This window comes from Chiloscyllium plagiosum, chromosome 10 (assembly GCF_004010195.1).
Source record: "Chiloscyllium plagiosum isolate BGI_BamShark_2017 chromosome 10, ASM401019v2, whole genome shotgun sequence".
In the NCBI taxonomy this organism is placed as follows: domain Eukaryota; kingdom Metazoa; phylum Chordata; class Chondrichthyes; order Orectolobiformes; family Hemiscylliidae; genus Chiloscyllium; species Chiloscyllium plagiosum.
In genome coordinates, this window is record NC_057719.1 from 67359309 (window position 1) to 67383137 (window position 23829).

Here is a 23829-nt window from a genome sequence, read left to right on the forward strand (position 1 = left end):
AAGACATCGAAGTGAAAGCGAGGCCATTCGGCCCATCGAGTCCACTCCGCCATTTAATAATGGCTGATGGTTGTTTCAATTCCACTTGCCTGCACTCACCCCGTAACCCTTAATTTATTGCGAGATCAAGAATCTATCAATCTCTGCCTTGAAGACACCCAACATCCCGGCCTCCATCCATAGGTTCACTTTTGTCGGTAAATGGGAACAATAGAATACCTGCAGCTGTCTGACGATCACAATCCTTGCATTACTTCTTCAATAAAACATATGTAGAAAGGTTAAAAATAACACAACGCCAGGTTATAGTTCAACTGGTTTATTTAGACTATAAACTGGTGTTGTGTGATTTTTAACTTTGTACACCCCAGTCCAACACTGGCATCTCCAAATCTATGTAGAAAGGGTTTCCCCATTCAAAGTACCTAGCATTTTAGCAGATGCTTGCAAAACAACTAACAACCAAGTGGAAACAAGAAACAAATGAAGTAAAAAGATTCTTTTTCTAAATGGTACACCCATTTTATATTGGTAACTATATGACTTAATGCTATGCTGTCATTAACACCAAGAAATTTTGTAAACATTTAAATGATGTGATCATTTTAGTGGCATTAATTTCAAACTGTCAAGTGTTCTGCTGTCAACACAAAGCCTATTTGGAAATATGGATGGATAATCATTGGGTCGAAATTGGACATAACTGATCTCAGTCCATTTATTGAATTAATTGGGAAATACACCCTGTATTTTATATTTATTTATGCATGGATTATTTTTTATTCATTCTTGTGATGTGGACATTACTGGCACAGTCAAATTGTTATCTATTTCTAATTGCTCTTGAACTGAGTGGCATCAGTTGCCGTTTTTATAACTCATTCATGGGATGTGGGCATCACTGGCTGGACCAGCATTGATTGCCCATCCTTGGTTGCCCTTGAGAAGGAGCTGGTGAGCTGCCTTCTTGAACCACTCCAGTCCATTTTGTGTAGGTAGGTTCTTAAATGTAGGGAGATCCACAATGCTATTCAGGAGGAAGTTTTAGGATTTTTACCCAGTCACACACATTTCGGAGGATATTTTCAGAGACAACAATATTACTGTGGGTCTAAAGTCACATGCAGTCCAGACCAAGTAATGAACAAGAAAGTTTTTTGTGGCAATCAAAGATATTCAAATGGTCACAAGTAATGAGATTTTGTTAACTGTGTGTAAACTGCACCAGCAGTAATAGTACAATTGGATCCTATGTTACACAGCATTTGCCTCAGCCTTTGGATTAGTTGACCACTGATATTAATCACTACAACATGTCTCCCCAGTGACCATCACTGACAAGGCCATCATTTGTTGGACTATTCCTAATTGCTCTTGAAATGGTGGAGGTGAGCTTCTTGAGCCTTGGCAAACCATGTACTGGAGGGACACCCACCATGTCACTGGGGAGGGAATCCCAACATTGTGACCCAGTCATGCTCTCGTACTTCTACGTGGTAAATGTCATGGATATGGTAGGTGCTGTCAAGCTGTATTGAAGTTGGCACATTAACAACTGTAAATTTTCTTGTTCTTGAAGCTGTCAGAATAAATTCATTCGAGTTAATTATTAGACAGAATTACTGAAGGGAAAAATTTGAAGGATATGATGAAAAGGCAAGTTATTGAGACTGCAACCTGACAGCTATTATGTGAGTTTTATTAATTTGGAAACTAGGCATCCAGTATCTTAGGTTCACTTTCCAGATGTTGGACTCCCAAACTGGAGTGAAAGAAAAACACAGGTAGAACCTGTTCAGCTCAATAGTCCTCTGCTACTCCTAGATTCTTTTGTATTATTGTGGTTAGCATCATCTGTCATGTGCTTATTCTTTCTTTTCATAATTACAGCTACACTGAAAATAGGGATTAATGAGTTACGTTTTTAAGTAAACTGAGATATGGTAGGGATGTTGTTCAACATTGGTGTAGTGGGGTACAGTGTGATCTTTGGCTGTTTAATATACACCATACCAGATTTGCCTAACCACTTAAAAAAAGGTGTACAATGGACTTTCATTGACCACATATATCAGATGGCACAAACCATTGGTTTTATCGTAGACAGTGAAAGCCATTGGTTTTAATAACAGATGGCCAATGACCATTGTTGAAATAGGGAGTGGCTCCTGATATATGGAAGAATAATGGGCAAACAATGATCCTTTGGCATACTAAGACAGGTCATTGACAATTGACTTACAGGTAATTTTGCATTCTCCACCAATGGTGAATTTCAGTTCAATCATCTCAGTTTAAACAAAAATTTTCCATAAAAAGTTTCCACTAAATTTTGCCATTTGCTGTTTACTATGTATATATCTTCAGCATCTTAAAACATCTTCCTCTTTTGCAACTAAGGTATTCTATTTTTCCTATAGGAATATTTTTATTAGAAAAATGTGGTTTAAATCCTGGTTTAAATGTTTTCTCTTGAACGTTTATGCAGGTGTTGGACTCACTACAGGGAGCAGTGTGTAGACTTTATCTGTAATAAAGAGTTTTTCCTTCCCATATATATGTCACCTTAAGCCAAAAGCACATAAATGACAGTAGGGTTTAAATCCTCCAGGGACTAAGGAAAAGAGCCTCCTAATACCTCATAGTGCCTCTTCACATTTATATTACAGCTAATATATTACATAGGTAGCTGAAGAATATAACAAGAGAAAGGATTGTGGATATGAAGGTTTTACTTTTAAAAATGAGTCTGAACTGCTAGACTCTGGAAAGGAGTAATTCCATGATAAGTAATCTATCATTTCTTGTTGTATAAATTGTTTCAGATCAAAGCCAAACTCTGTCACCTCGGTACTAGATCCACAATTTAACTGGGAGAAAAAAATAATTCAGTTGATGTATTAAGAATATCCAGCTATATAGAAATGATACAAACTTCTGCAATTAGAGATTATTATATATAGTTATATATAAAACAAATAATTGTAGACATGTAGATAATCTTTTTACTTATGTAGCTGAAAGTTGGTAAAACACCAATATAGTTGGTGGTATCTATAGACATATAAATATGTATACAAATGTATATCACAAACCTTGAATCACATCACATGCATAGTTCATAATCAAAACATTTGTGTTTAAGCAACAGAATTTCAATTGTTATCTGACTTGTAAAGTTGATTCAGCTCAGGAGATCCCACACAATCTCAGTGGTGACAGAGGACCCATTGTTATAGGAATGGTGCATGCTGGCCATAAAAACACCCGCAGTAAAGCATTACTGGAAATCTCACATGTGTTGTATCAGTCACAAATAAAATGTTAACAGTTTTTTACACCGTGTTATAAATAAAGAGTGACACCCTGAAGATTTTTTATTATTGACTTTTAATTTTAGTTTCAGAAAGCAGAATTTACCAATAATTGCTACACATTTTGCCTGGATTTAAAAAAAACTGTGCTGGTTTAAGGCATCTAAATACTTAAAGGCTCTTTCTGAGGAATGAATGAGGAATTGCATCTTTCAATAAGTCTACATTACCTCAGATCATGTTAAGATTTAATTTTGCAGATTATTCCTGTCTATGATAAATTTTGTTTTGTAATATAATCATTCTTATTTTAGTTTCATAAAATTCTTTCTTGAATATCCTAAAATCACAGCCCATCATATTTTACTATTGAATATGAATGCAACAACTTGCATTCCTGCAAAATGCTCCTTGATGGTTATAATTCAATTGCTTTGTTGCCACATTTCTTCAATTTAACTATAGTGTAAAGTGGTGTATCCAGTCAAGTGGAATGTAGCAGGTGAACACCAATATTTCTGTCCTAGACTATTAACCATTCATTACTGTCATTTAAATCCAGACAGAGGAGAAAAGTTACTTTTTAATTTAGTTCCACCAAAACATAAGCCATAGCAAATGGCTCAATGCCATTAAATGTCCCTCATGGCATCTGTTGTGCTAACCTCAAGGATCCCCCGTTTGTGAAACGGGGAAGGGTTAATAAGCTTACTGCATTCTGCTTTGTGATAGGCTGACACCATTGATTTTATCAATGGGATGATAACCTGCTTTCATTCTGTAGTATTTTTTAAACAGATTTGATTCAAATAAGTTACTCTTAGCCTAAAAGAAATTGCACAACCTCCATCTCCTTTTCTCTAATAATTTTCAGTTGTATTTTGAACTTCCATTTATTATTTCTGATATGGGACAGCCTTAATAAAAGGCCGGCTTTCTAAGTTTATGTCCTTTTTATTCATAAGTAGAGGATATAGCACAGGATGTTGCTGGAAAACAATATTTATTGTAGGACTGAATCAGATAATGTAATTGGAACAACAAAGTTGTAAGTAGGCTTGGGATTCAAGTAAATGGAATTCAGATTAGACAGAATTTGTACATAAAAATCAATTTCATTTCCATTCTGATGTATTGAATGGGTCTGTCACTTTAAAACAGTGACCTTACCCATGCATAGTGAAATCTGTCTTTTAGTATGTCTTCTTGCTTGCAGTACTAAAGCTTGCGAAAATGCAGAAAAAGCATCAGTATTGCTTTGTGTGGCCTCTGCTGGCTTACAAAACCAGCAGCAATAAGAGAGTGACAGCTTAGTGGGTTTTATGTTTTCTTTACAAAATGAGCCTAATTTACTTTGATACTGCATATGTATGACCCTAGTCCATTTTCAGTGCAGGTCCTGTGGCTATCCATTTGCCTAATGGTCTGGGAGTGTGCCATTCACTCAGTACATTTGTTTCCCTAGCACTTCCAGGTTTTGCTCAGTTTCTGAAGTGTCTCATGCTCTGTATTCACAATGTCCATTTGCTTGGCACTCCAACAGCATTTTTTTGTCTTTCCCTAGCTAAGGAATTTGGACTGGATCCGACTAATTTTCAGCTGTGGTGAACAGTGAAATTTTAATCTGAAATACCGAAATAATCACAGTCTTGACCCTAACTTTGTGTGTAATTAATTAGATTATGGACCAAGATAAAGTGTTCCGATTAGGTGGATGTATTGTAGAACCCATGAAATACTCATGCATTTAATGCAGTTTCACAACCTCTCATTGTTCTACTGTTATGGCATCAAGCATTAAAATAACACAGCAACTGAGACTGAATTCAAACATTTGATTAAAACTATGGACAGATGTACCTAATACACATTACCTAGTTGCAAAAATTAATTCTGCACTCCACATTTAGTTCACTCGGGTTCTGTCACCTATTGGCTTGAAGCTCAAGTCAAGGAGCTCCAGGAGTTCAAAATCTACAGAAAACATGTATCTTAGAGCATTTTAATGTTTTTTTTATTTATTGTCAGTTAAGCATTAACTAGTTGCAACTCATAATTCCGCTAAGTTACCTTCTCCTCTTTGATCTTAAACTAGATTTAAAATTTAATGCAATATTGAAGATAACAGAACTACCTTTATTGATTACTTCTAACACAAGAAAACATGATCCATATTGCGAATATCAGGTGACTGTAAATGCAAGGCATACAATCACAAAGATATATCAAAACACTCATGAACTGGTAATCAGTACTTTCAAGGCTTCATTTTCCATTTATGTGAATGGTAAATTAAACTAAATTAATACCTCTTTGGGTTGATTGAGTGGGAGCAGAGCTACTGATAGTTGCTGTTTATTTTAATGGTGCAGGAGGTGGTAGATTTTTAAATTTAAGAATTGAAATTGTCCAAGTGACAGCAGCTTGATTAAAAATGGGAGCAGAACGAGCTCTTCGTAAAATGGGAGGATGCTAGTGCTGTGAGGATTTCAACAGCATGTCTCTGCCATACTCACAAGTTGCTGCAGGAACTGTCAGGACAAGTTTATTATTCGCTTTTTCTGAATATGCTTAAGAGAAATCAACTGCACCTTGTTTTGAAACATTACCTATGACACAGGAACATCAGCCCCTCAATCATTTTCTGTGATCCATGCCACTGCAGACCTGTTGTTGTTTAAAAATGTACTTGCTTTAGGGAATAATAATTTTAAAATGTTACACACTTACCTCAGGCTCAGATTTTTTTTCACATTACTCACTTCAAGCAGGCATAGAGTCACTCATGTGGAAAAGCTAATGTAATACTGCCTGAAAAATGTAATCTCTCATGAAATTATAATGCTAAAGATCAGCAGAAAGTATCACAATAAATAAATGAAAGTATCTGTTTAACAGGCAAACTAGTTTCTAACAGGGTTAACAAAGCTGAAGATTTTGCAAGCAATAATCTTAAATTGCTGTTATTGCTGATGTTAAAGGGTTTTATTTTCTACGACTAGGCAATAGCAAACATAAAAGGTTGGGGCTCTCACAGTGATAGACTCTTCAAATAATAATGGCATAATTCAAAAGAAATTGGCCTTCTTCCAAAAAAAGTTTGTATTTCATTCTTTTCATCGTTTAATAGATAGGAATACATAGCAATCTTTGTACAATTATCCATTATTCCTTTGGCTGACTTGTGTTTAACAATAATTGCTAGACAGAATCGATTCCCTGCACCAAAGCTAAAAATATAACAAGGGGCTTTTCCAGAAATCTTTCGAGAGTTCATGTCTAAGTTATGCTAGTTACATAACTTTCACTTCCCAATTTCTAAATAAAACACCACTTGCATTTTAGCAAACCTCAAATACTACTACCTTCCAGGTCATACGGCTTTCCTGTTTTCTGTTATCCAGCAGCTTTATGAACAATATGGATGATGAGTTATATTGCAGAATTTAACAAAAGGTTTCAATAGATTAGATCCTCATTACTTTTTCTCATTGCCACGTAAATGTTAACATATTAATAAAAGAGATACGAATAATTTACAAATAAGAAGCTCACCTTTCCTTTTGTAAGCTTTTTTTCCCCGCAAACAAACAGTAGACGGAGACACACTGTCTTAATTGTGAAAGCCCAGTTTAATCAGCAAGAATGACCCACTGAGCGACAGTTCTAAAACAGGAAAGAAAAGATACAGGTTTTCCTTTTTCTATAATAAAAGCTGTGGAAGTTGCGTGGGGTAGAGTCTCTAGGAAATCCACTCTTTCTTTGAAAAAATGTCCGTGGGTAGATACAAGATTGGCACAACAATAACTGAAAATAGCAAGGGCTGATACGCATTGTCAGCTAGAATTTGGGTTAAGACAGTGACTTTTGTCTGCAAGGTGTCTGTGTTGAAAAGAGAGCTGGGAGTTGCAAAATTCTAATTTTCCTATTTCTGATTATTAAGGGTTTATGACTGAATAATGAGCACACAGGTATCACACAGGAGATTTTGCAATTAGTCTACTGTGTATATAAGTGTATTAAAATCCATCACTGACCTAAAAAGAAACACCACTTTTTTTTTGCCTTGTAATATTAAGTAAGTAGCATCAATGGTCATAAATGAAAGCATTCATCAAAGGTGTTGGCCGTGGCAAAGGATTAGTGAATGCTGATGAAGTGTCCAGCTTCCCATAACTCGGAATGGGACCAGATTCAGAATTCCTTTATCATCTCGCTGCTGCATAACAAAGGTCTCATATATTTAGTGCAAGTTTGGCCTGGGCCACATAATAGGATTAGGAATAATTTTTACAAATTTACAAAAAACAGATCACATGGGAAGGCTTAGAATTTGCTGATAATTTCTCCGTCCTTGATAGATCAAAGGAAGCAAGAGTTCTGAAGCCAAGCAGCAGTTTGACCCTGGTCAGGCTTTCTAATGAAAGGGTTAATCTTCTCAGAGGTGACCATAGAGGAGCAAGTGGTGTGACCAAAGGGAGATTGAGGAATTAGAAAATCATTCAAAAGGAGACTGGGTAATATGACAGAATGAGAAAGTTACTGAGCAGTTCCACCTTAACTTGTCTTTAGTGATCTGAAATGATTTTCTAAATGATATATTTGCTATAACAAAGAAACAGCAGCTACAGTTTGTTTACTTATTACTTTATATTAAACTAATTTATTGGGCTTTTAATAAGAAGTGTTTGTCTTTTAAAAAATTGCAAGCTATTTGGTTGGACATATCTAAAATAGGGGCTATTGAAATCGATATATTCCTTCGGGACAGTTGACATCATGCAGCCTTCTGCATTAACAAGGAAGGCAGGACACTGACAGAGGCAGTAAGTCAGTGCTGGATAACCTCACCCATGCATTTTGAAATTCATCGACAGCAATCAGTATGGGAAGGCTTTCCCAGTGCATTTTAAAACAAAATGCAGTGAAGTGAATCTATAAACCTTTTAAGAGTCATGCAAAGGTTGTAGCTAAGGCAGAAGGCAAAGTGATCTTTACAGTAAGGTTTTCAAGAGACATTAAAACTCAGCCACCACAACAAAATATTAATCTTATAAGCAGCGCAATTTTATTCTTCTAATTTATGACTTCAAAACAATTAATCTGTTCAACATCATGGACTATATTTTCCCACTGGTATACTTGACAGACCAGCAGTTAGGACAATACTACCATTATTACTACTGTTAGAATTACAGCCTAACTAAATCTTCCCTAATGAATGAATGGCAACAATTTACTCATTTAATAACAACGAAAAGCATCATTAAGATGTATCAATATATGCCACTCATATTAAGACAACATTATGAAAATGTCAGACAGCTCAATCATCAAGTAGCAATGGCAGAGGCAGCTGTTACTTTTTGTTTCATAAATAAATCCAAAAGGTTGAGATCTAGTGGAAGAAAGAGTCTTCATTTGCCAGAATATAACTACATGTGCTATGACAGCTACCTGACTTTCTCAAACTGTAAGTTTGTGCGGCAATTCAAAGAACATAGTCAAACACTAGCAACTCTGAAATGAAAGTTTAATTGCCAAAACTTTGCCAGCAACTCTCAATTTTTGCTGTAATATATCTGGCAGCTAATTATTACTTTCTTTCCTCATGATAATGCCTGTAAATCTAGAGTATTAAACTAATTGCCTCGAACCAAGTAACAAATTCAAAGGATAAAAATTCCAAAGGTATTATCTGCCCTTTGTGACTTCTGATCTCAATAATGGGCTACAAACACCAGTCAGGATTGTGCTCAAAAACTCATAGTGAAGCCAATTAGATCAAATCAGGAAATTGGACTTATCTTGTTGGTCCAAGGAATGGTTGGTGGGTGTTACTGAGGACACCAGGCTGTACAACATCATTCCTTTTTCACAGATCAGAGGCAATTCTGATACGATAGCCAAACTGTCTTTGTGCCAAGGTAGCTTTCCTTATTGTGTAAAATGTGATCTTAATGGATTTAACATTGACAAATAGTATTTTATTGAATGCCAGCAGATCTTCTATGATATTTATCACAATTATCTTTTCTTCCATGTAAAAGATAAAACTAAGACCATTGTGCAAATAAATCAAAGCATATTTTCATTAAATGATTTTCTGAAATTCTTATTGGTGCTTGGGAATTGCATTCTATGAATCATCCTATTATTCAGTGATAACTGCAAGTAAGTGGCCTTTATTTTATATATTATATCCCTTAACATTTCTAAAGCTGAAAATTCAAACAGAAAAACATAACTTTCGTTCTTCACATGGAGCAGTATTTTTGCAGCCAGAATCTCAAATGTCATTTAAATGGTGCAAGACTGCAGAAATCTACAGCACAGAGAGATTTGAGTGTTCTCAAGCAAAAATCACACAAAAAACTAACGTTCAGGTTCAGGGAATAAAAATGGAACATTAGTCTTTATTTCAAGGAAATCTTGCTAAAACTGTACAATGCACTCATTAGATCACACCTAAAATATCATGAACAGCTTAGAGCCACTCATTTAAGGAAAGATGTACTGACATTGGAGTGGAGAGGGAAGTTCACAAAGTTGATTAGATGTATGGAGGGGTGATTTTATGAGGTGAGGCGGTTTGGATTGGGCCTGACCCTGTTGGAATTCAGAAGAATGTGAGGCGACCTTAATGAAACATACAAGACTCTTAGGGCACTTGGCAGATTAGATGTGGAAAGGTTAGTTGCCCTCAAGAGTCTGGGGCCAGACAGCATAATCTCAGAATAAGGAGTCATCCAATTTAGACAGAGATTAGGAAGAATGTCTTCTCTCAGAAGGTAGCGAATTTGAGAAGTTCATTACCTCAGACCTTCCTACATAAAGACACTCACTTGAGAGGATAGATAGAGTCTCTGTTTCAAATTTTATCCAAAATACTGTACCTCCAACAGTGTAGTACTTCATTAAGTAGGATATAAACCCACAATGTTTGAACTCAGAAGGAGGAGTGGTATGCGTTGAGACAATACTGACAGTGAGGCCATCTAGAGTGTATAGCAAAGCAAGTTGTCAAATCTATGAATGGTGCAATTTTGTCATCCCAAAGATTTTTGCAGCTGAAAAATGCAGTACAGCTTACTATTAACAGAGTTGCAGTCAGAATCTATGTTCGATATCTCTTATAATGAAAGCTTCAGGTTGTGCCATTGTGCAATTTGGATTATAACAGCTTAGAAAAAGTCAACACATTTGGTGCTATTAGGCTCCTCATTTTCAGCCAAGTATTACCTTTAAAATACTTGACTTATTTCTAATGAGAGGCATCACTAATTTAATTTAATTTAGTTAAAGGCCAAGACCAGTTGGTGGTCATTGTATGTTCATAAACCTTGTTGTATCAGGAGTAAGAACAAGTAACAGAAGAAATGATAAGCAGAAAAGGTGTGCACGCATCAGGAGTTTTTAAACCTGCAGTCACCCTCATGGAACAAGGTGAACCCATTGATGTCAAAGCTTCCCTGAGTTAGTCCTTGCCTACAGCTGCTGAAACATGCCACTTGCAGTTGTAAGGTTTTGGGGACTCAGGTGGTAATTGAGTCACTAGCTTCTGATCTGCTGATGTAGCCACGGTCCTTATATATAACTAGTCCAGTTGGGTTTCTGGTCAATGACTCAGATAGTGGGGAGTTCAGTGATGGTGATGCCATTGAATAAAATGGAACATGGGGAAATGGTTCGATGCTCCCTTGTTGGAACATGTTATAACACACCTCTGGTAAAGGTGGGAATTGATCCCAAACCTTCTAGTCCAGAAATAAGGACACCATCACTGCCCAACAAGAGTTTTTAAACCTGTGAATGTAGATATTTGTAGATTGTAGAGGTGTTACAACACACCTTTGGAGCAGGAGGGATTTGAGTCCTGCATTTCCTGACTTATTTGTGCATTCAATTACCCACCTTTGATTCGTATATGTTGCAGTGAGTATCTTACAAACTGTCTCCCTAGTTTTTGATCACCATCTACAAGGTATAAGCAGGACTCTGATGGAATACTCCCTACTGGCCTGGATAACTACAGCTCCAAAAACACCCAAAATACAGCAGTCTGCTTGACTGACACCCCATCCGCCACTTTTAAGCATCCAGTAATTCTACCACTGAGGCACAGTAGCAGCAGTGTATACCATTTGCAAGATGTATTGTAACAACATGTCAAAACTTCTGCAAAAGTACCTTCCAAAACCATGACATCAACTACTTAGAAGGACAATGGCAGCAGATGGATGGAAACATTGCTTCTTGCACATTCAACTCTAAGCATCACCCCATCCTGACTTCAAGTTACATCACTGTTCTTTCACTGTCACTGCATCAACTCCCTTAATAACAGCAATGAGGGTATACCTACACCCAAAGGCAGCTCATCACCACCTTTCCAATGGCAGTTAGTAATGGACAATAAATATTCACCCAGCCAGTGAAGCCAACATCCCATGTATCAATAAAGCAAATAAAATGTGTATGTAACAACAATCCCCAATCTTGAAAATTGCACTTGATCTCAAAAGTCCAGTATTTTAGGGAGAGATTTTGAAGTACCTGCTGTTAATTGAGTGGAAAGGTATTCATCTCTGTATGATCTGGCTCCAATTTTGGTGGTCTCTTGCTGTGGCTTCTTCACCAGAAATATATTCCATATATCTGCCCTATTCACTCCCTTTGTTATTTTAAATAGTTCTTCTAGATTACCTCTAAGGACATGGGTTTGCAACTAAAAAGCTAGTCTAGTGGTACCATCATTGAGTGCCCTTAAGGGAAGAAAAACTGCCATCCTTACCTGGCCCAGCATAGGTACAATTCTAGATTTGTATCAATGTGATTGACTTGCAACTGCCACTGACATGGCCTGGCAAGCTGCTCAGTTGTAGTGAAGCACCATTAAGTTTAAAGCAAGTAATGACATCCAGCATCAATGTTAGCACTGAAAATGACTGTAGCAAACCCAAACCTGACAACTCTGCAAAGTCCTCTTGGACTAACATTTGGGACTTGTGTCAAAGTTCCCACAGACAAATCAAACAACATTTTAATGTAGATTAGAGTGGTGCTGGAAAAGCACAGCAGGTCCGGCAGTATCCGAGGAGCAGGAAAATCGATGTTTCGGGCAGGAGTCCTTCATCAAGAATTCCTGATTCTGAAGGGCTCCTGTCTGAAACATCGATTTTCCTGCTCCTCGGATGCTGCCTGACCTGTTGTGCTTTTCCAGCACCACTCTAATCTTGACTCTTCTCTCCAGCATCTGCAGTCCTCACTTTTACCTAACGTTTTAATGTAGCCATACTCATGGAATCACATCTCACAGACAAATTCATGGACTCCACCATCACCAATCCTGGGTATGTTCTCTTTCACTAGCCAGACAGATCGATCAAAGATGATGGCACAATGGCATTCAACTGTGAGGGATTTGCCTTGAAAGTCCTTAATATTGTCTCTGGACACTATGGCATCATATGGCAATAGTTCAAATGGGGACAAGGAAATCTTCTGATTATTGCTACATACCATCCTCCCTCAGCTGAATTAGAAGTTCATGTTGAATACCACATGGAAGAAGCAATGATAGTAGCTGGAGCATAGGGTATGGTCTGGTTGGGGGACATCAATGCTGGAGAATGGCTCAGTACCACCATGAATGACTGGGCTGTCCATCTTCTAAACGATATAGCTACTAAACTGGATCTGTGTTAGATGGTAATGGAACCAGCAAGTGGGAAAAAACTACCTGGCCTTGTCGTCACCAATCTATCTTTCCATGCAATGCAATTGTCCATGAAAATATTGATAGAAGTGATCACTGCACAGTCATTGTGGAGACGAAGTTCTGACTTCATGTTAGAATACCCTCCATCCTACTGTGTGACACTATCACCCTATTAAATGGGGCAGACTGTGAACAGCAGGCATACCTAGAAATGAGGCATGCCAGACATTGGAAACAACACTTAGTATACAGTGCTAAATAAGCCACAAACAACAGACCATATCCAAGCTCCACAGTCTTGCTGTGCTGGTTATGAATGAGAGTGGATAACTAAACAGCTAACAGGAGATGGAGGGTCTGCAAGTATGCCTACCTTTAATGATGGGAGTAAGACAAGGCAGGAACATTTCAATTCATCTTCACCCAGAAGTGGATGTTCCATCTTGGCCCTCTCCTGAGCTCCACAGCATCACAGTTGCTGGTCTTCAACCAATCTTACATTCACTCCACATGATAAAATGACTGAAAATGCTGGGTATTTCAAAGGCAATGGGCCATGACAACATTCTGGCAATAGTTTTGAAGATGTGTTCCAGAATTAACCATGTCCCTAGCCAAGCTGTTCCAATACAGCTACAACACTGGCAACTACCAGGCAATGTGCAAAATTACCCAGATATGTACTGTCCAGAAAAAGCAAGACAAATCTGACAAATTACCACTCCAGTCGACTGTCAATTATCAAAGTGATGAAAGTGAAAAGTCCTCGATAGTGCTATTGAGCAGCACTTGCTAATCAATAACTTACTCACTGATACTACATTGGCATCCCCCAGAGTTACAACCTCCAGACTTCATCACAGCTTTGGTCCAAGTCAGAAAATGATTGAATATTCTCTGCATTGAAACTGTTTAAGAATGCAACTCATTTCCACCTTCTAAAGGGCAATGAGGGATGTGCAATAAATGTAGTTCTGGACAGCAATATCCACAAACCATGAAAGAATAAAAAAAAGCACCAGATTTATGTAATTAGTCATAATAGGCCCTGTATTTTTAACGTGAAGCTGAACTGCAGCACCCTAACATCAAAATATTTTTCTTGAGTATCTGCTAACCAAAACTGAACATAATTCTTCAGATGAATCTGTTCCAGGTCAAGTTGCAACTAAGATGGCTCATCCCTTAAGACCTGCCACTGGCCATGCAATGCCCTGGGAGAGATCAAAATAGGGCATTTTCAGGAAAGGAAAAAAAACAGAAAACCTCATTGACAAACTACATATCCCCATATACCACCTTGCCCCACAAAGGTGTTAGCAAAAATGATTTCCGTGATAAATAATGAATCCAAGAGACACCACCCAACATTCCAACTTATGTTAATATGCAACACTACCACTCTTCTCAATGAACTTGTCCAGCTACATTTTCAGTGGATCAGAACCCACTGTATGACCCACAAACTCAATGAGAACTTAGCTTCTCAAATTTACGTGCAATGGCCAAGGGCTCATATCAATAAGCAGATTTGCCAATCTCTCATAATAATACATTTACTGAAAAGAACAGTGAACCATTATTCTGCTAAATCCTGCTCCTCAAATAACTCAATCTTCCTGTCTGCCTATTTTACACACACACGCATATTTTTTAAATCATCTGAGATCCAATCGAAATACCTCCTCTGAACTTCTTCCAGGGCTTCTGTACCTCAGACCATGTGGAGGCACCAGAGTTAAATACAGCATTCTCAATGAGGCCCAACCAAAGGTCTTGCAGCAAATATAGAAAAAGATAAATCCATGGATTTCCTGTTCATTAAGTTGTTGCTAATTCTCAATGAATGTCATCTTAGTGAAGTGAAAGGCTTGATATGCTGAAATTTGATCAGGACAAACAATTTCCCATTGAATGATTTGACTCCATACACAATTAAATCAGTTACTGTAAATCCAAACGTAGAGTAAATACTGCAGTCATGTCAACTACTGTACCATGTAATAGAAAAAATTCCAAATGACATGAAGCTCTCCCTGAAATACATTTAAACCAAACAATCCCTAATGACTTTTTGCACTTCTGCTGCAACCAAAACTGGAAACAAACATGTTGATATTAATGCATTGGGAACTGCCACATTATTATGTAATATTACAGCATTACAAAACTCAAGTTTATTCAGTGAAGAAAATGTAATTTTCTGAAATGTTTCATATTCCCACATAATTGAGTTTTGTTCTCCATGTGAAATTTACAGTTAATATATATTTTGCAAATGCTTTGATGCTGAAAAGCAGCAAAGACTCCCTTTTATAGAGTAAACTTTGAAAATTTATTCTAGTGATTAGCAAAAATGAATCCAAACTCGAGGTAAAACCTGTTTTCAGTTATGGCTGCATAATGTTTTTTGAAGTGCAAAATGCCAGTAAAGGTGTCAATTTCTTAATCAAGTGCAAAACTTAAAATGGAAGTGTAGACTGAAATCTATGTGAACGTCGTCTGGAATTCGACAGATACAATTCTAAATATAGGTTAGTGCCAGTGACAGGAGTGGCTCGGTATCTGACAGACTATTGTGCCACCCTAGTGCACTTCACCACCTGAGGCACTGGTTCCAGGTTTGATCCAAAACTAGTCTGACAGAGTTAATCAAAATGTTTTCCAGCTTGATCCACATTGTGTAAATCTGCATATATTTGTTTTTAGAGCAAAGCTGGACATGTGATCAAATGATTTATTGACAGCAGGAAGGAGTAAGCCTTGATCCACACTGAATTAGACTGATCAAAAAAATGTGATATGGTAGCCTGCAGGGTTTGGATCTGCAGTTTGTTTGTTTTATTTAAAGCTGTCACTGAAATTTGACATTTTTATAACAGGCGCGTTTGGCAACATAATCATGGACCATAAAATAGAAATGCAAAAAAAGTATAATTCTCTCTCCCTAGAAAAGAAATAAATAAAGGGTACACAAAGCTGCTACCAGGACATAGCTTAAAAGGAGCTACAAATCACAGTTGGAGAGAGTAGAACTAAAAGAAAATCCTCCAAAAAAGGGATTGAAATGGTTTCAGCTGAGAGATCACATGGGGCGAGATGTTAAGATGTAAGTTCAAATGATCTGCCTTAAAGATGGAAATTGCTGAGATGAGGGAAGGGAATTAAAGGTGAGCCTGTGGAGGAACTAGAATGACCTCCAAACTTCTCCAGAAATTTTTGCTTTAAGGAAGGAGGAGGAAATGCTGTATCAGAAAACAAAGACCACCAACTGTCCAATTACATTTGCTTTTTCGGGACAGTAAACACAGCCTGAAGTCTGCTATCAATATAGACAAATTCAAAGTACTGTTGTGTTGAAACCTGATTAGAAGTGGCAAGCCTCCCAAAAATCATCAGGGCAAGATTATAGAGAACATGAATTTGTAACAACTCCTCAAAGAATTTTCAATCCTAGTACTTAAGTAATGACTCGGGAATTTTCACAACATATTAGTAGGATTTCCAATCTTTCTGTACTTCTCCAGCAATATTCTGTCCAACAAATCCTCATCCAAGAAAACTATTGTGGGAGCTTTATTAAGGATTTTAATCAGCTTTAAAGTCAAATAGCAAGAGATGTGCTGGCAAAGTTATAATGATGGGCAAAAAATTTGATTTGATATCACTGGGACCACAATGTCACATTCACCCCGCTACTGAGCCATAGCTGCCGAGCTGCATCGGGTCAAAGCACCACTTCTACTCAGAAGTAACAGGGCTTGAATTACTTTTGCAACATCAAATCTCTGGTAGTGTAAAACTAATCTGTCTCAGGACAATTCAAGCCAGCTCATATTTCTGATTATTGAGTGAAGAATTAGACATTTGGTAAATTCTGGCCCTGTCACTTTCCCAGCCATATGGTAATTGCTGTCTTAGGAGAACTTAGTTTAGTAACTTTTGTTCTTCATGGATTAGCAACTTCAGATACTGATGGTTTTTTTAAAAATGATGTTTTGCATTAATTGCTTTTTTTACAAGGTAGACTTTTCTTTGCCACCTCAGCAATACCTCTTTCGTAGACAGTATTGGGGTTCCTAGCTGACAAGTTTGGAAAATGAACAGAGATATTCCAGGCAGTTCAAGCTGCATGAAAGATCTCCCCCTCTCTCTCCCTCTCTTTCTCTCTCTCCCTCTCACGCGCACGTGCACACACACACATTTCAAAGGAACAGCAGAATCAATGTAGCATTATGAAATTTGAATGCTCGACTAAACATAATGCTACATGATTTCTCATCGAAATGCCAATCAGGATTTTGTTACTTATAGTGACATAATTTGAAAAAGAGATTTGCCATTATAGGTATTTTTCATCAACCTGTTCAGAAATGTTTTGACACACTCTGGAGCAAGTGGGATTTGAAACCAGTCATCTGGCTCAGAGGTACAACCACTACCCTTGTGCTACATCAGCCCTACACTCATTCAATTGACTGAACTGGTCCTCACCCTCAACAACTTCTCCTTTGAACCCTCCCAATTCCTTCAGACTAAAGCGGTAGCCATGGCACCCACATGGGCCCCAGCTATGCCTGCCTCTTCATCGAGTGCATGAAACAGTCCATCTTCCGTAGTTACAGTAACACTATTTCCCACCTTTTCCTCCACTACATTGATGACTGTATCGGCACCAACTCTGCTCACATGAGGAGGTTGAATGGTTCATCAATGTCAAGAACGCCTTCCACCCTGACCTCAAGTTCACCTGGACCATCTTGGACGCCTCCCTGCCCTTCCTGGATCTCTCCATTTCCATCTCTGATGACCGACTCAACACAGACATCTACTACAAACCCATCAACTCCCACAGCTACTTGGACTACACCTCCTCCTAACAACCTTCCTGTAAAAACGCTATCCCTTACTCCCAATTCCTCTGCTTCCACCGTATCTGCTCCCAGGAAGAGCAATTCCACTCCAGAACATCCCAGATGGCCTCCCACTTCATTGACTGCAATTTCCCCTTCCACATGGTCAACAATACCCTCTAGCGCATCTCCTCCACTTTTCATACCTCTGTCCTTGAACCCCACTCCCCTAATCAAAACAAGGACAGAATCCCCCCCACACCCTCACCTTCCACCCCAACAACTTCCATATAGAAAGTATCATCGTCCGCCATTTCTGCCACCTACAGTCAGACCCCACCAACAGAGATATATTTCCATCCTTACCCCTATCAGTGTTCTGCAGAGGCCATTCCCTATGCAACTCCCTCGTTAGGTTCACACCCTCACCAATCCACCCTTCACTCCCGGCACTTCTCTTGCCACCACAAGAGGTATAAATTCTACACCCAAATCTCCCCCCTCACCTCCATCCAAGGCCTTCCACATCCAGCAGAGATTTTCCTGCATATCCAAACACCTTATCTACTGTGTCCATTGATCTCAATGTGATCTCCTCTATATTGGGGAGACAGGATGCCAACTTGTGGAACATTTCAGAGAACATTTCCAGGACACATGCGCCAAACAACCCCACTACCCTGTGGCCAACCACTTCAACTCCCCCTCCCACTCTACCAAGGACATGCACTGCCAAATCCAAGCCATCTGATGACTGGAGGAAGAAAGCCTCATCTTCCGCCTTCAGACCATCCAAGTACACGGCATCAACATCGATTTCACTTGTTTCCTCATCTCCCCTCCACCCACCTCATCCCAGATCCAACCTTTAAAACTCGGCCCAAAAGAGAAAATGCTGGAAAATCTCAGCAGGTCTGGCAGCATCTGTAAGGAGAAAAGAGCTGACGTTTCAAGTCTGACTGTCCCTTTGTCAAAGCTTAAAACTCAGCCCCACCCTCTTGAACCTGTCCCACCTGTCCATCTTCTTTCCCACCTATCCACTCCACTCTCCGCTCTGACCTATCACCATCACCCCCCACCTGCATTTACCTATCCCGTCTTCCCAGTTACCTTTCCCCAGCCTCCCTCACCCACCCCTCCCCAACTTAACTCTCAGCCCCCTTGCCCCTCTACATTCCTGATGAAAGGTTTATGCCCGAAATGTCGACTCTCCTACTCCTTGGATGCTGCCTGACCTGCTGTGCTTTTCCAGTGCCAGACTTCTCGACGACAACAGCCCTAGATCTGCCAATGTACGCTTAATTATGAAAAGAGCTTTGTCTTGATGGGACCTTCATGAAGAGAAGACCACTGAGTTTCCTTATTCTGTTTCTTTGCATTATTCTTACATGCTTTTCATTAGATGTGTGCAGGTAATTTGAGTATGATGTCAGGCAGAGAAACACTACATTTAATTTCGTTAGCATTAATTACAAATTATGTGATTAATGTTATCATTTTTAACAGACTTTCATTGAAGAACATAGTAATTGCCAGATGATAAAAGCCTGAATTCATCTTCTTCACCTTCCAGTCCTGTTAATCACATGATACAGTAATAATTCAGTGGTTGACTAATCATGATAATCAACGTTTATCAATTAATGCAGAATTGGCTCCAAATAAGGACCCACCCAGCATGGTGGCAATATTTACAATCCTTGATATACTTAATTGCTGATTTAGTCACAGTTATAGATAGCAATTTAGGAACTTGGAATATTTAAAAAGAATTATCAACTGATTAAGGGCTCTAATGTTATTCATCACTAACAAATATTTTCTTTGTTAAAAGTACCCAGGACTGACTGCTGTGTGTAAATATGCAATATTCCATCATCATTAGCACATCAAATTGAAAGTTTACAAACAATTCTAATCTAATGACTCCTTCATAAAAATTAATTCCTATGTTGCCGGATTGATGTTTGAAATTATGATTGAACCTTTTCTCATCTGTGGCAGTCGGCTGTTCATCTTGAATTATCTCTTGATCAAGAAGATAACAATAAAATAGTTGATTCTATCAAGCCACACAGAGATTAATGTAAATTAAGGTAGATGTTGCAAATGATAAATCTTGCATATAAATAAAACAATCTTGGGAAGTAAAAGACTTTGGAATAAAGTTTTATTTTCTTGTTTTAAAAGCTACAGGATTCTGCATTCAGCTGGGACATTTTCTTTCCCCAGAAGAGGAAATAAATGAACAACTGAGTACGTTGTTTGAAATGTAGTTCCAAGCTCAAAGAATTTGGTGTGTCCACACGATTGAGTGGAAACTTGCAAATAACTTACCGAGAGGAATGTCAATTGGTCATGTCAACACTCCAATCAACCAGTTCTTCCAATAATGCATGAGAAACATTGTTTAACATATAGTGGTAAGCTAATATTAAACCAAGTCCATCAATCGATCAGTTTCTGTAACACCTTAGCAAAGAATGCAACATAGGAAGAGCTCTTAGAGATAAAATGGTAGAAATCCATAATATAATCAGGATATGCAGGAAATGCACAGCAGATCAATCAGTATCTGAGACAGAAGGTGGTGGTGATGGATCAGGTGGACCCTTTATCAGAACTGTCATGGGTTTCCTGACTGTGTTACTGTGCATATTCAACATTTTCACTGTTTATATGTTAAGCTTATTCATGATCTTTTCCTCTATATAAAGGAATAAAAGTGCCTGCACTGGTCTGCTTGTAAATTTTGATTTATGTTTTAAATTCTGAATATTGAAAAAGCACAGATGGAGCATAATGTAATCCAATTTGGGAAAAAGCACCACATTTACAAATATTTTATGAAAGTTTCACTGACTGGTCTAGGCTGAAAGAATTAATTGCACTAACAGTGGGAATGGAATTGGTTTGTTTACTTGTGTTGAAAATTGCTTTAGGAGTTTAGAAAATTGGAAAGTATGCCCATTGTAAATTCCATAGGGAAAACTATTGTATTCTGTGCATATAATGGTAAACTGGACTTTGACCAATACAAAGTATGCTTCTGCTAAACACAAGTCCTTCCTCACCTTACTCAAAATTACATCATCTCCAAATACATCCTGTACCCTTCAACATGAGCGCATTCTCCATTTCTTATCACCACTGTTCAACATCATCTAACTATAATCCTGCCGACTAAACAGTGCCAGGGAGACAAATCATTGACACTGGATCTTCTCCCATTTCTTGACTCCTTCTCCCTTTCACTCTTTCAGATCATTTGGCTGTCCAGATTTAGAAATCATATCACAGTGGGACTAGGTTATATAGAGATTTAGTAAGACTTTGTTGCCTTTGTATTATATACCCCTATTTATTAAACTTTATAAATTTTAAAATTTAACCTGTTTTTCTGATCGACCTGTTTAACAATGTTATTATGCATCTCTGGAGCACTTGGGACTTGAACCCAGGCCTCCCAGTCTGGGGCAGGGGCACTGCCAAGATTTCTAAGGGTCTGCATTTTAATTTAATTTTAAAATTTTTTAATCAGCCTATTTTTGTCCAATCAACTTGGACAATATACTCTAGAACAGGTAGGACTTGGACGCAGGTCTCCTGGTCTGGGGGTAAATGGTCTGCATTATAAAGGGCCCAGGTGATGGGTTCCAGTTGGGCAGACCAAGAGAACTCACACTCAGTGAGCTCTGTAAGGAGATTAATTAGTGATTTCCCATGGGCCTGTAGGAGTTATCACTTCTGTCCCCCACTGCTGTGATGATGGGGCCTCTTGTGTCACTTTGCCCATGGCTCCATTCCTGTTGCTTTCTGGGTCTGGTTGAGGGGTGTATAATAAGTAAGCAAACATCTCTTCCATGAAGACCTTTAAAGAGACACTGCAGGAGCAGTGACCTTTGACCCAGCTTCCACTACTTCTGTCTCAGGATGCCGATGGCGGTGAGAATATCAAAACAATCACTTATGTGTAGGGTTCCCACCAACAGAGGTGGTTGATGTGCTTTTTTGTGGTCGATGTGCTTTTTTGTGGTCTTCACCCTGGTTTTAACCAGGTACAATCTGGTAATTTTTTTTTAAGGATAATGCCCACACTCCATGGAGAATTATCAACAACGTTCTTTATGTGGACAGTACCTCCCATTTAAAATCCATGGCTGGTCTATATCCATTGTGGCCTGTTTGTTGGGATTATTGTTTTAATTCAGACTTGCCACCCATGTTCAGGCTAAGCATAATTCCAAGGCACTGGCCCATCAATAGTTCCACCAGGATTACTCCTGCTGTCCTATAGTTGAAGAGTAAATGTGCAACATCCAATGACTCTGAAGTTTGCTTCTCATGCACCTTTTGAATACCTGGACCATTCAAGGATGGGTGGTTGGCTGCTGTCTGGATATGCCTTACCCTGCTTGTCATTATAAAAATCTGAAACTTGCTGCTGAATAATGGGATCCTGTTGTCTGTTACAGGCATACCATGTATGCTATAACATTGGCTGAGATTTTTTAAAGTGTTGTAAGAGCTAGTATGGGCCATTCAGTGAACGTCGATCCATTTTGGATGGGCGTCAATAAGGATCAAGAACATAGACCTCATAGGCCCTGGAAAATCTTCAAGGACTGAACCCAGGGTCTTCCTGACCATTCCCATAGTTGCATGAAGCTGCTGGTGGGGCATTACAGTTTTCTTGGAAAGTTTTGCATCATTAGATCAAGTTTTCAAAATCCATGTCAATGCCAGGCTACTAAACATAGCTCCTTATGAGCATTTTCATTGTAGAAATTCCTGGGTGGCCATTGTGCAATCCTGAAGTATTGGTCACTGGCCTGGATGCAGGACAACCACCTGGACCCCCCCCAACTAAATAATGTCATCTTCCATGCTCAACTCTTGATACTTTGAGACACAGGGTCGCAACACTTCCAGAAGATGCCCATATGGTCCACCATTTCAGATGATGTGATGCAGCTTTGCTAATAGAAGATCCTTTTGGGTCCAAGCCTAGATTTGCTTGGCTGATACTGGTAGAATGTCCATGAAGTTTTAAGTGATGATGACTTCCTTCATCTTCAGAGGTGAAGTTAGGCTGGTGGGTAGAGGCATTTGTCTCAAGGCATCTACATTGGCAAAGTGTCTCCCTGAGCAATGTTCCAAGGTAAGCTCATTGGCAACAAATAGCAGTGCCCAAGCTGATGCGATGGGAGGAATTGCCTTGTCTTCCTTGAAGAGGTTGAGCAGAAGTGTGTGATCAGTTACTTTGGTGGAACTTTTTCACTGTGAATACCACACCCAAACCTTCTTTCTTGATCTGAGCATTCCTCCTTTCTGCTCTGCCAGGGTTTGTGATGCGTACGCGATTGGATGTTCTGTCCCATCGTTCTAGTGGTGTGATAATACTGCTCTTAATCCATGGAGAGGGCGCATTGCAGATTACAATGAGTGGTCTCATGGGGTCGTAATGTATTCGTTAATTTTTGTTTAAAGTTTGCAAAGACTTTCTCTTGTGGCATTTGCCATGACCATTTTTGTTATTTTCTAAGCAGGAGTTGGAGGGCTGCCAGCAGGATTGCCAGGTTGGGTAGGAATTTCCCATGGTATTTTATGAAACCCAGAAAAGGCTTCAACTTCATTGTGTTCCTTGGATTCAGAGCCCCACAGGGTGTAAACCATCCTTGGCAACCCTATACATTACTCCATTTTCTTGTAACACACAGTTCTTCCTTTTTAACTGGATGCCAGTCTCAGAAAAATACTGCAAAACCTCCTACAAACTCTCCAAATGTTCCTTCACAGTAGCTCCTGAAATTAATTCAATATCCAGATAGACTGCCAATTTGGGCATCCCTTGGAGGATGTTCTCCATCTCCTCAAAGGGCAAGTGCGGAAATTCATACAGTTCTTTGTGAGTATTTGTAGTGACAAACTTCCTGGATGA

General features: G+C 38.7%; 1 long non-coding RNA gene across 2 annotated transcripts in view; it reads right to left on the reverse strand.

Moving 5' to 3' along the window:
• Nucleotides 1-6970, reverse strand: part of LOC122553737 — an 89371-nt gene extending 82401 nt beyond the window's left edge. The window contains exons 1-2 of one of the 2 annotated variants that reach the window (XR_006312813.1): nt 6870-6970; nt 6045-6125 (exon numbers count right to left, since the gene is read on the reverse strand). This is a non-coding gene — a long non-coding RNA (uncharacterized LOC122553737). The remainder of the gene's footprint in view (nt 1-6044; nt 6126-6869) is intronic. The other variant, XR_006312812.1, reaches the window with a different exon arrangement.
• Between the last annotated feature and the right edge of the window lie 16859 nt (nt 6971-23829).